General features: G+C 38.3%; 1 long non-coding RNA gene across 1 annotated transcript in view; it reads left to right on the top strand.

Moving 5' to 3' along the window:
* The first annotated feature begins 5,774 nt into the window (after positions 1-5,774).
* Positions 5,775-12,773, top strand: part of LOC120504363 — a 57,877-nt gene continuing 50,878 nt past the window's right edge. Inside the window, exon 1 of the long non-coding RNA XR_005627999.1 lies at positions 5,775-5,881. This is a non-coding gene — a long non-coding RNA (uncharacterized LOC120504363). The remainder of the gene's footprint in view (positions 5,882-12,773) is intronic.

Genomic DNA, 12,773 nt, shown 5'->3' on the forward strand with positions numbered 1-12,773 from the left:
ATGTGAACAGACTCCCGCGCTGGCCATATCCCCTGATCTTGCAGCCAGGGTCAGCTGGTAGTTTATCCTGTACATCAATACCTGCTATCAAACACAGCAGTACCTTACCTCCTTCCATCCCCTGCGACCTTTCTCCCTTGCTTTCTTATTGTCATTCAACAAGTAAGAGCATGCAAATCCACCACGAAAGTCATCGTAGCAAATAATAGTCAATCCTACTTTATAAAGAATGATTTATGATATTATTTCTGTTACTCGTTATTGGCTCCATTCCTTGAGATGATGAAGGACCTATCTTTATTAACCTCAGCTAGCTGAAAACATTTCATCTATGAGGTTTTTTTGAAGAAATGCATCTTGGTAACTCATGATGGAAGGCATCTGCGCTGACCCCTCAGTGCTGCTGTGACTTTCAATATATTATACTTAATAACAGATAAACATCCTTAGCCAGAAACAGAATCCTGCACTGCAGCTTGATTACATCTGCAAAGAGCAGTGATTGCCCTGACTATTTGAATACAAAAACAGTGAGTGATGGCAAGCAAACACGATCTGTTTAAAGCTCTGCTGATGAAATACTTTCAGTGCTTGAACCAAGGGTTTGTCATTTTTCCAGGGTGGTGTGTGCTGCCCCAGTGATTGCAGCAGTTGTCCCTAATCTGGGTGAGGAGATGGTGAATACAGGGGCAGTTTCCTCTGGAACATGAAGCTGAAATTCTCAAAGTACAAGTGGGGCAAAAATGGCCTCATAAAAGATTGCTGGAACAATACAGTCAAGAGGAACAGCCGCTGTGGATTTCCTCATGCCAAGGCTGGATGGTGCCTGGAAGATAATGTTTGGACAAATGTAACTATTGTGCTCAAGCAGAATGATTGTGAGTAAAGAACTACCATGATGCACTGCTATTATTTGCTTTTAAACCCATTTTAAAGAACTAATTGGTACCACTAAATTTGTTTTTAGGGAAAAATCCTTAGTCATGAACAAAGGTATTATAAAATTTAAAGGCTGAAGCCTTTGATGAGAAATTTATTTCTACCTTTGTTCCATTAGTAGCCTCTGTGTTTTGAGGGCTTCTTTGAGTCTCACTGATATCGATTCGATGCTCTGGGTCTGCAACAGGTCAGAGTAGATGGATCTCTTGTAGATATCACCTGGGAGGCCACAGCTTGTAGAGTGCAGCATTCAGCTTCAAAGGCTTGCTAGAATTTTAATGGGTAGATATTACAATAACAGGTTTTTGTAGGCTAGCCAGAGTCTTCCTCCTTACAAGACTCATTAATTTAAAGAAAAATAGTTAGGAAAAAACCAAACCAAACCCAAAATATCGTAACCTAAATAAAACCAAATCAAAATAACCTATTCAATTATTTCAGATGTCTTCACCATTTTTCTTGTGGCAGGATATTGTTACAATACTGTTCTGTTCTAATGTAGAAAGTAAAGAATTTTCTTTGTTAGTGTAGAATTGATTTATATACAAACATATACAGTATATATTGCTGATGCAATACACAAAGGGAAAGAGAGTAGCAAAACAGACATTTTGGTGTGTTTGTTGTCAGGAAATGTCGTGATTCATCTTTCATGAGCATCTGCAAATATGCATCTGCCAACTCTATTTTACTAAAAGCTTGTTCTCAGCCAAACATATTCTCACCCCAAGAGTACAACATTTTTGATTGACAAGTAGAAAAGGATTAATGATTACTTGAATGTCTCTACACATTCCCACACTCCCATTTTCTGCTGCACAATAGGAACAAGGACCATGATTCATTCTCACGGTCACATGGTAGGAATAACTTTGTTGTTTTTCCAGTTCTGTGCACATCCTTTTGAAGTGACATGGGGGGAGCAAACAAGGCCTTACAGGATGAAGAGTAAGGCCCACCCTCAGTGGTTAGCTGTGCTTAAAAATTTACTTAATTTTACTGTAATTCCAGAGCATTGCATTCTAATCTGCATGAGGCACTACTAATGAAATTAAATTTATGGAAGTTGGTGTCACTCTTGCTTTGCTATTAAGAGGGTCTATGGCAGTCTAACAGTTAAAACTCTGGTAATTATCAGGGCTCATCAGGCAACACAATTTCCTGTCTCTGATTTCATTCAGATGTTGCTCTCACACCAAGGAACAAAATTTCCATTATAGATGTGCAATGAAATTGTAACCAATGTTTTAACAGGCTGAACACAAAAATTGCACTGGGGCATTAAACTGAAGTTTGATATCTTCTAATAAAGATATACTTTGGTGTTCTGTGACTACCCTTCAGTTTGAGACTAAATATTGCAGAGCACATGGAGTTGCTCCTGAGCTTCCTGACAGGTCTGAGCCACTCTGTTGGTTTTCATTAGGAGCAGGGGAGAGCAGGGAGAGGAACTGTTCTTGTTTATTTTGGCAAATGGAGTTGTCAACATCTTCTGAAATCAGCAAACAGTAAGCCCAAATTGGGGACACTAAACTTCATTTAAGATCATTTAAATAACTTTTGTCCCATGATTAGGATTAAAGGTCAGGTATTTTAACACACAATGCTCCTCTCTAATCTTAAACTCCAGGTCATTTCAACATGGAAAGGAAACCATGCCCTCCAAATTACAGCTAAATGTGGATAGCATGACATCCATCATAGTTTCCCAGGAGGATTATTTTTTGGTACTGTGAATGATAAAGCACAGAAAGTTCACCAATTATTTCCAAGTATCATTTTGTAGTATGAGAAATTAGACCAAAAAAAAAAAGGAGCTGTGTTCCAACATGTTTGTTGACTTTTCCTTCTTCATCCTTAGTGGTAAATTGACAGCATTTCATTAGTTTTTATTGTGTTTCCTTCTTCAACATCTCCATTTCTAACTTAATCTGCTTTTAGCCGGAGAAAAAAGTTTATTAACTTCATCTTGTTTAATGTTTAATTGTATTTTTGTCTTCTCTCTAAAAGTAAACCTATCAGTAAAATGTTTTGGGGTGTGTAAATTCCCTGTTGCTGTCCACAAAAGCCATTTAGAATTGTCTACGTTTTTACACTTTTTTTTTGTTTTGTTTTGTGGTGGGTTTGGGGTTTTTTGGGGGGGTTTTTTTGGGTGTTCTCTTCATTCACCTAGATTAAAATGAAATATTCAAAACAACAAAAAAAACCACCCAAGAAACAAACCAGCAGAAGTCTGGATGGTTCATTTCTTTCCTCATGTGGGGTGAATTTCTGAACGTGATTTCTGTGCTGGAAATGCAAATACCTGTTTTGGCTAACTCCCCCCCAGCCTGCTGCCCACCCCTCTGGGGTGCAGATTAGAGACATGGTCTCCTGTATAAAAAGGATAAGTGAGTTAATAAAAAATAAAGTACATAGGAGGCCAGAGTAAATGGAGCATATAATTTTTTCATGAACTGCTCTCTTAAGTTTCATTTTGCAAGGCATCATGATTTTCTACATATTTATGAAAATATGAGAGACTGAACTCGATGCTTAATGTGCAATCTACTTAGCAATTTTAAGTAAGGATTTATCTTGCTTTCCCTGTCAGAAAACCCAGAATCTTCTGCAGGAACCACCACAAATGATAGCAAGATCTGTTATGAGTTTCTGTAATAATGCAAACCTTCCTCCAGAGCTACTTGTCTTACAGAACAACATGCCAGTTTGTGCTCTTTGGTAACATGCAAGCAAAAACATTGTCAAACTGATTCTCAAGGATGGAATGTGATGCTTCAAGAATAGAAGTTGCTTAAGATCGATATGATTGCACACATATAAAATAAAGTACAACTCTTAAGAGAGATGGATGAGTATAAACTTTTGAAAAAATTATGAGATAGAAGTGTTGGGTTTTTTCCTAACATCCAAATGGTGTTTTCAATCTTGAAAGCTCTAAAGCAGTTTATAAAGATAATTAGGCATAAATGTCCCCATTTCACAGCTGTGCAAACAGAGGGAAACAGTTCTGTAACCTACTTACCAAAATCTTACAGAGGTAAGCAAATCTTGAGCCACCAGATTGCAAGCATGGTTCGTTAACATTGCTTTTTTGTGCCTGCTTCTTTGTAGCTAAATTAATTAATATTGATATATCAAAGCAGCCAAAGTAGACCTAGATCTCAGCTTGTAAGATGACCTGTTTCATTTCTGTGTCAAGTTACATTTCTTTGATAAGACATCAGCTTCAGAACAACTCAATATATTTCAGTTCTGTGCCTCATTGCAGGCTTTGAATACCACTAAAATTTCCAGTTTCATGCCTGGGAAGTTGTAAAGCAAGAGGTACCTGCCTGTAGCACTGTGAGAGCATCACAGCCAGGAATGGTGCAAGGAACCATCCAGGTGCTACCCCAAGCAGCAGCTGCAGGAAAGGTGCTTGTGCACACACAGGCTTTGCAGTTTTCAAAGTACACAGCACACAGGCTCCTGCTTTAGCAACATCTCCATGACAACTGCTTTATAATTCATGCCACATAATATATAACTTTGCTGTTTAAAAAAAAAAAAAGGGCTCTGCCAACATACTAACAAGGCCACATTCTTGAAAATTAAATGAACCTGAAAGAATTTTTAGCAATCAATTAACCATTAAATAAAGCTTAAGGGACATTAGACAGTAAGAATGACAGTATTTATAGCTTTGATGTGATCATGAAATCTCATTCTCTGCTTCTCCACCATTCTCACCATTTCAAATCCCTATAATTGATACTGATGCAACATTTCAGTCAATAGCTATAAAAGGGAATAAGGAGCACGAAATGGCTCTTTGGCATTTATTGAGTAAACACAATCCCACTGAGCTTCGTATTCCAGATTTTTTTGCTAATCAGTCTTGTTTTAACTGAAGGAGTTGAACTGTTTGAGGCATATCAACAGGTTTGGGGATTGGCAAACAATAGAGTGATAGCAAAGATAATAAAGATAATGGAAAAAATGTGTTCTAATGCAGTGCAGAGAATGAAAACTATTAAAACTCCTTTCCCAGTTATTGCTTCAATGCCAAGGTAACCAATCAAATGAAACTGCTGCTGTAAGATTAATAGACATTCTGAAAGGTATGAAATGCCGTGTAAGTTTGGTTCTGTAAATTTACCAAGACCAAGGCATAGATAAATTGTGAGAAGTAGAAATAGGTACCAAGTTTTTCTTGGCTATATCCTACTTTAGTAAGCAGAAGAAGGAAACAAGGGAAACAGGGAAAAGCATGTTATGTTCAATGGATTTTGGGCATCCTATTGGTTGTTCTGGTTTAATTAACATCTTCTTGTTTTTAACTGGTAATTTTATTTTAAACACCAAGTCTAAAAAATGCGGGGATGCAGGTCTTGACACTTTCACTGAATAAAAAGGAGATATGAACCCATCCTTAGACTGCTCTGTTGCTTTCATGCTGAGTTTTGTATTTGGAATTGTGTGTTATAATGTATAGAATATTGATTTCAGAACTGAGGAACAGAAATTGCACAAGGTATCGATAGGAAGGAATTATCAAATGACAAGTTACTTTTGTTGGGTTATAAAAGTCAGTTAAAGAAGCACCAAGGCAAAGAAACACATTCTGGAATGAGAAACACAAGTCCAAAATACAAGGATGTCCTCAAGAGACAAGTTACTGACTCTAGTTTGCAGGTTTTAGCTACCAAAAAGACAAGCTTAACTCCCCAGTGAGATCCAATTCAGAAAAAATTACTTTACTGGCCAACTGACAGCAGCTGTGCAGAGCTAATCCCAAAGCAGGGTGTGCTTAAATCAGAAACACATGATGATTTTGACTGTTTTCTGAGTATCTTTCCTTACTGCATTTCTTCCAGTGGATGAGAGGAGAAATGAACTAAAACTTCCAGCAGAAGTTCAAAACAGGACTGAAGTTTCATCCTTTTTTGCAGGGTTCCAGGTATGCAGTTTTATTTTGAGATTTATGTGACTCTGGAGCAGAATTTACATTGCTTGGTTTACAGAGAGGTGGAATTTTGGTTTTAAAATAGACTAAACCTGGTGCTCGAACCTAAGGAATTGAGGCAATTATTTATTTCATTTGTTGAGGGGTACATACTGATGTGTATTGTGGGGTTTTATTTGTATTGACTGCCATGTTCCTCAATTTTTGGGGCTTGTGCTTCTGCAGAACACTCACAATTTAGCATCATGGGAGTGGAAGAAGGGGAACATCTTGTACAGCATAAGGACAGTTTAATTTTCCACAGCTAAAAATGATAAAAAACTCCCAGTAGAGTTGAGCTGCATTTTTCTTTTAAAGAACAACAAAAAATTAAGCTACTCTTGGTAGATTCTGCAAGGTCCCTAGTCAAACTTCTTCTTTCTGTTTTAGCAGCAGGTCACACCAGAAATATTTAAATAAGGATTGAAGGAAGCAGTTGCACACAAATATTGATGCCAATGCAAGAGCAAAGACCAGGTAGCAGCTTGTTGTTAATTCCAGCCAGAGCAGCTGAATGAGGTTGGCCCTTCCAGAGAGTAAACTTCTCAGTAATAGCACTGTGAATTAGGGAACTCTTTTCTGGTTTAATTATGTTGACCACTGACAAATATTTCTTTTTTTTCTGACCATATAATTCCATCTGTCACTTATTCCCCTCACCCTGTGTATTTACTCCTTTCCTTCTGTCTGCAATCCATATCTCTGGAATATTTCTTCCCTGTGAAGATGAAGTATTTGCTCTGTTAATTCTTCATTTTTTTCTCTTTCTTTGAAGACCTGCTGCTGTGTTGAACCCTCTTCCTACATCCCTGTCTTCAGCTCTCATTCTCCTCTTAGACTTTTAGACTGTGCTGCTGAGCATTGCTGGTATTTGGGTCTTGTACAATGCTAAGAATATCAATGTTCAATAAATATCAGTATGGGAGAGACACAGTTGCTATAAGAGAAATAAATAGCTCAGGAAAAAATCAAGATACTGCTGCCTCTGCAACAGCCACTGGCTGCAGTGACTGTAAAATGTAACTAAGAACTAAATTGTCAGTTTTGGTGTGTGCTAAAGAAACCAAGCAATGTCACACATGCAGATATTTACTTTCCATTATCCTGGCAACCCCCAGCATATAGATCCTTGTGGTGCAATGCAAACTCCTTTCAAGATGACATTTAAGAGGAACTTAATCTGTGTAGAGCACTAACAAACTGAGGCACAGCGGATTTATTCATTTAAGAGAATTATTCATTTAATTTTTGCCATTTAGTATTTATATTCATTTACCATTCATTTATTCCCTTCATTTTTATTCATTTATTCATTTATCAAATATTCATTTTAATGGTTTTCATTATCACTATAGTAACTGTAGGGACAGATTTGCAATAATTTTATTCTTTAAATAGGTTTAGTCTTGGAAAATCTACAGAACAGGGTAGGACCAGTTGCTTGTCAGGTTCATTCCCTTTTCTCAGAAGTGTTTGTCTCTTTACTCCCCTTGTTTCTTTGCAGCTCTCCCTAATTCCTCTTAAATTCCTTTCTATGTTTTATGACAACAGCTTAGCTCAGTGCTATTAGACCAAATGCTTGACTGATGTGAAGTACTGAAATATGAGTGTGTTACTCAGTGCTTTGGACACTGATTTAGTCTGCTTGTTTCTCCATATATTTTTCTTTTATTTTCCCTGTAGAATGGCTTTTCCTCAAAAATTCACCTCTTATTTCCTTTTAATGCCAGTTCCATTTCTATGTAAATGAGACCCCTGCAAGCCAGGGAACAATGACCTTCTAAGCAGCAATTGTTTTGAACTACAGCAGAAGAAAGTCTAAACCTCTGAAAACATTGAGTTCTCTGTATGAATTTCTATTGCAGCACTGAGAAATTCAGGTCTTCTGGTTTTTTCTTAAAGAAAATAATTTTCTAATGTGACAAAAGTGAATTTGTAATATCTTTCAACTTTACTAAGCATCAGATTGTGCTTTTGATGGAAACAAGGACTGGATTATCTGATACCTTTTGTACAAGGCCAGTGCTTTTGAGTTGGAATTCTGTTGTTATAGACTGATCAGTGCTTATGCAGTTGAGTTCTGGGAGTATATAACCAGTCACCCAAAAGGATATCTTCCCACGTGTAATGAAACTTTATCCTGGGGAGCAGGATATTCACAGATGAACCCAGCTTGCTCTTGGTGAGGGATTGTTTGTGGTTTTTAACCTTCCATCCTCAGTGAGCCCCAATGTCCTAGAAAACACCTCTGTGACTCCCTCAGTGCTCCTTTTCAAACCAATGTCAGGATCTCATCTTCCCTGTCTAAACCTTTTCTCCCTTAATCAAACACTGCATTTGAAACTTCAAGTTAATTGTCTTTAGACCACCCTAAATTCAAGGCATTCCCATTGTGTCATCTTTCACAGCCTTTCTGTGCTCTGAGTTGTGCCAGGAGCTTTGGTGCTGTATCAAACACAGAAACACAGCTGAAATACTTTCTGATTGGTTGGTTAATACCTATATATAACACTTGCAATTTTTTATTATTACTATTTATATCACCAGAATAGAAAGAAAACCCTTAACCTTGTAGAAAGCATCATGAACTGGGTATTCCCTATAATTCTATATTAAGTAAACCAAACTGCTTCAGATATTTACATTCAGAAGTTTATCTTTGTTGCCAGAAGAGCTAGAAGTAATTTTCTTTAAATGAGACCTTAAGTTTGTAGAGTGTGTCGTGACTCTGCAGCAAAAACTCTTCATACCCTGTCTTGAGGCTGCAACTCTAATTTTGAGAGCCATTGCTCTGGAGGCTTTTTATCAGCTCCAAAAATGTCTTATCTCTGGTTGCTTTTAACTGCATAATAAGAGGTCATTTGAAATAGGTAATGTCTTCTTAAGGGTTTATAATCTAAAGCCCACAGTTGTCAATGAACATGCATTGATTTCAGGGACTCTGAACCAGGTATTTATTCATAATATGTGGTGTTGGCTTAGTAACTTTAGTAGTATTAAGATATGAGAAATGGACTGCCTGTTAAAGCTAGACACAAATATTCCGGTGGCATTTACTTTGTCAGATAAAGCCTTGGAATTCCTGTGAATTTAAATATTTACCAGCAGTCTGACTCTTTAATTAACCTCTTCCTGAGAAAGCAATCCTTTTTCCAGCTCACCTGTCCAGTTCCTCCCAGCTCCTGAGAATTCTTGTAGCCCTGGAAAGGAAGTCCCAGGGCTTTGGGAGAGCTGCAGCTCCATCTGGGGTGTTACAGCCTGCAGGAGCCTGGGGTTCCTCTTCTGAGGCTGATTTCTCAGGATGAACCTGGAAGGTTAGGGCCAGACACAGCACAAAACATCATTAACATAAATGTCTGTTCTTCTTTACATTCCAAATAATTTTCTTCAAAGTATTAGAACTTCCTAAAAAGGTTGGGTATTTTGTTAAAATCAGTCAAGGAAACTTGCTTAAAAAAATAATAATCAAAGTGTACATTCAATTAAGAGGACACATAGTTTTCATTTTCTTTCATCTCATCTTATGCAGTGTTTGAACAAGTTTTATATTTGAGCGAGTTTCAGTCCCCTCCCCCTCAGCAGAGACTGAAGTCAGTGGGAGAGATCTGATGTGTGCTTTACCCCTCTGGTGTGTGCATGTATGTTTTTTCATTAAATCTGAACATTAACCTGATGGCCTTTAGGCACAATACTTTCTGAAAAACTTAGGCATGATGATTATTGCTTGCTTCCAACTCCAGATCCTCTTGCAAACACTACAGGGACCTCATTAAATTCTGCAGCTGTATTACCCTCCTTCTTTATTAACTTTCTTCAAATATCCTGCCGTGGTCTAATGTCTTCTCTTGTCAGCTTCACTCCACTTCATACACCTGAAGGAGACTTTATTGTTCTTATTTCCTTGCTCTGAAAACTTCATTCATAGCCATAGTTTTGACTTCTCGGGATGATCTTTTTAGCTCATCCCTCCATTGTATCAGCCTTTGTAGTCCCTTGATAAAATTATGTGATTTTCAGGCATGACATGCAATTTTTAATCATTATTTTAATTTCCTGATTTAACTCCAAATAGGGCAAGAAGTACAGCAGAAACATATCTGGTCTTGTAACTTTTTCCTTTGTCCTAGGGGAAAAAAAAAAAGGAGAACTTGCAATAACATGAAAAATAGTCTCAAACCTGGAGAAATCTTAACTTTATTTTTAGGAAGCTGTTAGTCCAGTGAGTGAACAGGTGGCTATAAAACCAGCCCAATTCACTGATGTATCTTAAAGTTGGAGCCACAGCCACTCAGTGCCTCTTGAGTCTGGCCACGAGGGCTCTGCATCAATTTCCCCAATTCCTGCTCCCACTCCAGGCTCTTCTCACCTCCATGGCAAACTCTCATGTTGCAAGAAAGGTGAAAGATGCTTTTGTGAGGGATTTCTACCTGTTATATCCAGGCTTGCCCACATATTGACCTGTCCACAGAGACAAATCTCTTGTTAACTTGTTTTACCAGCTTCAAGAGACTTGGTTTTACACTCTTCACTGACCATTACTGCTTCACATTATTTCTAATCTCTTTTTGTTAGAGAAAAACTTGTTGGGTCCTAACTCTGTGTCACTCTCAGCAATAAATGAAAACATGTAAACACATTTCAGTAAAATTAAGGATACTGGAAAAATTAATATTAAACTTCTCTTCATGAAAACTTGGGAATTATATAGACAGAAAAATTATTTCAAGAAAACAGTATAGTAAAGTGATGTAAGAATTATCTCATGCAGAGCCAGCTCAAGTCAGCATTTTAAAGAATTCTATATGTCTACTTGCAAGAACTTATGATGCTCAGTGCAATCTGTTAAACCAAGTCAACTGGGCGAGACTAATGCCAAATCAATTACAGTCACTAATGTCTCATGCAACTACAGAGCAAAAATATTCTTAGTTGAGCATATCATTCATTGCAGGCAGCAATACATCCATAACCTGAGCTTCTCAAATTAAGTGGTCTGGTGAAGTATAAGGGAGAATTTACCACGTGTTAGGAATTTCCAGTGCTAGTGTTCCCAAAATTTTCTTATTATTCTAGTTTTATGGTTCATTTCCTTATGGTTGCTAGTGTTCCTACCATGCTGAAATGGAACTTGGGTCATTGTTGAATATTCAGTGTCATACTGGTCTAACAGATCTTCATTCTAATCACTTTAAAACTGTTCCTGTTGATTTCAGAGCATTTCTTGAATACATCAGAATTAATTATGGGATGCAGAACTCAGTTTCTCAAATGATTCATGGGGGTTTATTAGGAAAAAATATATTCAAACCTGCTGAAATTACTCATACCTACAGAGAGGTATCAGTGTTATTGTATTTTCACAGATTGATAAAGAGATCAAGGGAAATGCTTTGCTGTAGGATTTCCTTAGATCAATTCATGGGGCAATTCCAGCTGCCCTGTGTTGTACTTCACCACCACAGTATCCTCAGCAGTCTGAGATGCAATGATGGTACCAGCTCTGTGTTCCCTACCTCTGTATCTGAGCTTTAAACATTAAAACTTGGCCATACAATCATGGGATTAATCAAGAGCACCTAATTCCAACCCCCTGCCATAGGCAGGGACACCTTCCACTAGCCCAGGTTGCTCCAAGCCCGTCCAACCTTGCCTTGAACAATTCCAGGGATGGGGCAGCCACAGTTTCTCTGGGCAGCCCCTGCCAGGGCCTCACCATCCTCACAGAGAGGAATTTCTTCCTAATATTTAATCTAAATTTACCCTCTTTCAGTTCAAAGCCATTTCCCCTTGTCCCTTCACTACATTCCCAAGAAATTCCATACCCTTTATTTTGCAGAATATCCATGAAGGGATACACCATTTTAAAATGCAGGAGATCTATCTTTGTTGCTATTTCTATCAGGTGGGCTCGCTGAGAATCTGATGCTCATTTTGGCTGCCTGTGCTGGTTAGATCTCACTGACCACACGATGTGCCCCATCCTGGCTGTGGGAACTCAAAGACCAAGGGCCATGCAGGCAGCAAACCTGCAAAACACACAATTTTCAGCTGCACCCTGTGCTTACAGCTGTGTGTTCTCTTGTCACAGCCCTGCTCATCCAGGGATGTGCACGCACGGAATTCAGGCACTGGGGATGCATGACTTGGAAAGCACTCACAGGAATCAGACTGAAATCTTGTTTTCTTCAGAGCTGGTTGTTTGTTTGTTGACAGGGAGTGAGCACAAAGGGTGAGTGCTGGGGATGGCTTCAGGCAGATCTAAAGGAGAGGCCAGTCTGGGGCTGCCTGGTGTGTCAGCTCACAGGCAAAATCTGGGATTGCAGTGCAGGGCCAAGGCAGTGACACTACTGAAAACTGCTGCTGCTGAGGAGGGCTTGCTCAATTTGATGCTATATATTCCTGCAGTAATTGGTCAAAGAGAATGAAAAGAACCACTGAACTCACCCCTTAGGGTACAAAATAAGATGTTTCAATCTTTTTCATGGTTGTAAAGGGCAAGAACAGAAAGCAGAGTTAATATTCTTTTTCAACAACTCATTTTTACTCTCCCAGGATCCTGGGAAAACACCTGCTGAGTATCCTAGAACTCCCAAAAGATGCTGTACAGAACTGACATCCTTTTCAGTTGTAGGTCCCAGGAAGGTTTTTTTCCATATCAGAAAAATTATTTTGTTGAAGGAATATTTGAAATTTTTCGAATTGCTTAGTTGTTTAAAAAAAAGCCAAACCTAAAAGCGCTGTGGGAGATGGAGAGGGGGATAACATTTCAACACCTTTTTACTGAGCTTAAACTACAGCTTCATTATTTACACATATGATTATTTTGCTGTTTGTTAGTTCTGCTGTG

This window comes from Passer montanus, unplaced genomic scaffold (assembly GCF_014805655.1).
Source record: "Passer montanus isolate IOZ18808 unplaced genomic scaffold, ASM1480565v1 scaffold29, whole genome shotgun sequence".
Lineage (NCBI taxonomy): Eukaryota > Metazoa > Chordata > Aves > Passeriformes > Passeridae > Passer > Passer montanus.